Source organism: Mus pahari, chromosome 1 (assembly GCF_900095145.1).
Source record: "Mus pahari chromosome 1, PAHARI_EIJ_v1.1, whole genome shotgun sequence".
Lineage (NCBI taxonomy): Eukaryota > Metazoa > Chordata > Mammalia > Rodentia > Muridae > Mus > Mus pahari.
The window spans coordinates 83441355-83444308 of record NC_034590.1 but is presented as its reverse complement, the minus strand read 5'-3'; the positions used below and the strand labels follow the sequence as shown (position 1 = coordinate 83444308).

The following is a 2954-nucleotide window of genomic DNA, read 5'->3' as shown; positions in this document are numbered from 1 at the left end:
CTTCCTTCCTTCCTTCTTTCCTTCCTTCCTCCCTTCCTTTCTTTCTTTTTTAAAGCAACCTTTTTTTCTTAATTGGGTATTTTCTTTATTTACATTTCAAATGTTCAGTAAGCCTTTTCTTAAGTCCCCGAGAGTACATGGTGTGGTGGTTTGAGTATGCTTCACCCAGAGAGCGGCACCATTAGTATGTGGGCCTTGTTGAAAGAAGTGTGTTACTGTGGGGGTAGACTGTGAGACCCTCCTCCTAGCTGCCTGGAAGCCAGTTTTCTGTTTGCCTTTGAAACGAGGTGTAGAACTCTCAACTTTCGCAGTGCCATACCTGCCTGGACACTGCCATGCTTCCTGGCTTGATGATAATGGACTGAACCTCTCTGAACTTGTAAGCCAGCCCCAATTAAATGTCCTTTATGACTTGCCTTGGTCATGGTGTCTTGTCACAACATTCAATGGAAACCCTATCTAATACACATGGCTTGTAACATCTCTTTCCATCTCTCCAGCCATGCACCATCACTTCAGGATGGAGTATCTAGAAACTTTTCTAATGTGCCCATTCACTGTCAGAAGATAAGGAGTTCTTTTCTCATGTTTTTTTAAAGAACAAAAAAGGAGTGAGAGGAGAGGGCTGTGTCCACTCAAGCTGTCGTTTACTTAAAGATGACACATGAAATTCAGACTTTATACAGCTCAAACAGATAGCTGTTAAAAACTCTGATGGGCTTTATCTTGCTGTGTAGCAAGGTGCATCATCCTAAGCGGAGGGAAAATCGTCTGCAAAGATCTGGTACCTGCAGTGGGGTCCCTGATAGGGGCTTGGCGAGAATTATGTGCAGGAGGAAAGAGATGATGAGCCAGAATGACAGAGTAATGATAAAGCCTGGAAATGTCAGCACACACAAAAAGAGTATAAATAATGAGGGTTGGGGCAAGACATGTAAGACACAGCTGGTGTCACAACTACCCGTCTTGTGGGACAGTGACAGCAATATAAACAGAGAAAGGTGATTACTAAGAGGAGTAGGAGCAGACACCAGAGGGTGGACAGGAAGGAAGAGCTCCACACTGGGTGCATACTTCTTGTTCACATGCGGTTCTGCAGCTCACAGGATCTCTGTCCACCTTATTTTCAGGCACTACAAAATAGCTTGCATCGCACTATTTTCATTTTCTGTCATAACCGTTTTACCTTTTTTTTTTTTAAAAAAAAAAAAAACAGTTTCCTACAATACTATCATTGTGCAGAAACATTTTTGCTGATATTCACAACTGCCAATTACTTAAGACAAACTCTCAAGTTTTATTTTAATTTTCATGCAGGTCATGGGATACAAAGGAAAACAGGAAAATTGTCTCAGAAAAAAAAAATGATGTCTGTCCCTAATGGAGTGACAGTCTGGGAGAGCATACCGGAGAATGGGGTAACAATGGAGCAACACTAGACAGACTTAAAGGACGGAGGATATCAGAGGAGGACACAGAGCTGTGGGTAGGGCAGGAGTGGTAGGCACAAAAGGAGCTGGAAGAGAAATGAATATAACCAAAGTACTAATAAAAAGTTTACAATACATAAAATGGAGGAAAGGGTTCTTATTTGGGATTGAGCAATATGGCATTGTACAGTAGTTAAAGATGATTTCTATGCCCCTTAAAAACTCTGGAAGGCATATCCCATGCAGAGGGAATGGTATCTGCAAAGATCTGGGGACTGCATAGGAAGGCAAGGACTGCAAGGAGTCAAGGACTGGTGTGAGGAGAAACTTGGGTAGAAACAAAGTAGCTTGAGATGATTGCTCATAGAATGCTCAGCCCATCTAGAAATACATCTTCTTCTACATCTCATAGAATGCTCAGCCCATCCAGAAGTGCATCTTCCTCTAAGGAAACTGACTTGGAATGCATATTCAGTGCATTCTAGAGAAAAATCAAACATTCAGTTCTCTGGGTGTAGTTTCAGAATACACCAGGACTCAGCAACAGAGCATCAGCAGCCCTGGGTGGCAAGGGGCAGGAGAGGAATTCTCAGCGGTCAGAACTGGGATGCTAGCTCAAAGTTACACGAAATCAGTCATACAAACACCACAGCCTTCTCTTCTGATGTAGCATCCAATCTCAAGGCCATCATCCAAGCCAGGAAATAAAAACCAAAGACTCTCATGGAGGATCCCACAGCTCCATTTTTACATGTGTGTGTGGAATGCATGTGTATGCAAGTTCACATGTAGGAAGGCAAATATTTGTGTGCAATGTGAGCACGTGTGTGCCTGTGAGGTGTCAGAGGTTGACAGCAGATATCTTTCTTACTTGTTCCTACCTTATATATTCAAGGCCCCTCCTATGAACACAGAGCTTGTTGATTTGTAATCTGAGGAAGCAGCTTGCTCTAGGGACCCTGTCTCCATCTCCTGAGATTACACAGCAGTAGGCTGAATAAGATTACAGTGATCTTGGTCTGTATAAGAAAGCTAGCTGAGCACGAGCCTGCATGTAATCCAGAAATGTGCAAGCAGTGTTTCCGCCTGGTTCCTGTGTACTTCCTTGCCTGTGAGTGAGTTTCCCGGTTAGAGGCAGTGCAGTCAGGAGCAGCAAGCAGGTCTGCCTTCAGGTTCCTGCTTTGCTTGCTTACCCCAACTTCCTTCAATGATAAATCATAAAATGGAAGTGTAAGATTAAATAAACCCTTTCCTCCCCTTGAACTGCCTCTGATTAGGGGTTATTGTTGTTGTTTTTATCACAGAATGAAACTAGAGCAGGCACCATCTAAATATGTGAAACACATCAGCAAGGCATCAGATTCATGGCTTATATATACGGCATAAGATTTGATCTCTCTCTCTCTCTCTCTCTCTCTCTCTCTCTCTCTGTGTGTGTGTGTGTGTGTGTGTGTGTGTGTGTGTGTGTGTGTGTGTGTGTGTTTGCACGCGCTCACGTGTAATGTTTTACTTCCTACTGATAAC

The 2954-nt window shown here is 43.1% G+C and overlaps 1 pseudogene across 1 annotated transcript in view; it reads right to left on the bottom strand.

The window, feature by feature from the left end:
• LOC110324469 overlaps positions 1–2954 on the bottom strand; it is a 113797-nt pseudogene that overhangs the window by 109650 nt on the left and 1193 nt on the right. The gene's annotated exons all lie outside the window — the stretch shown is intronic.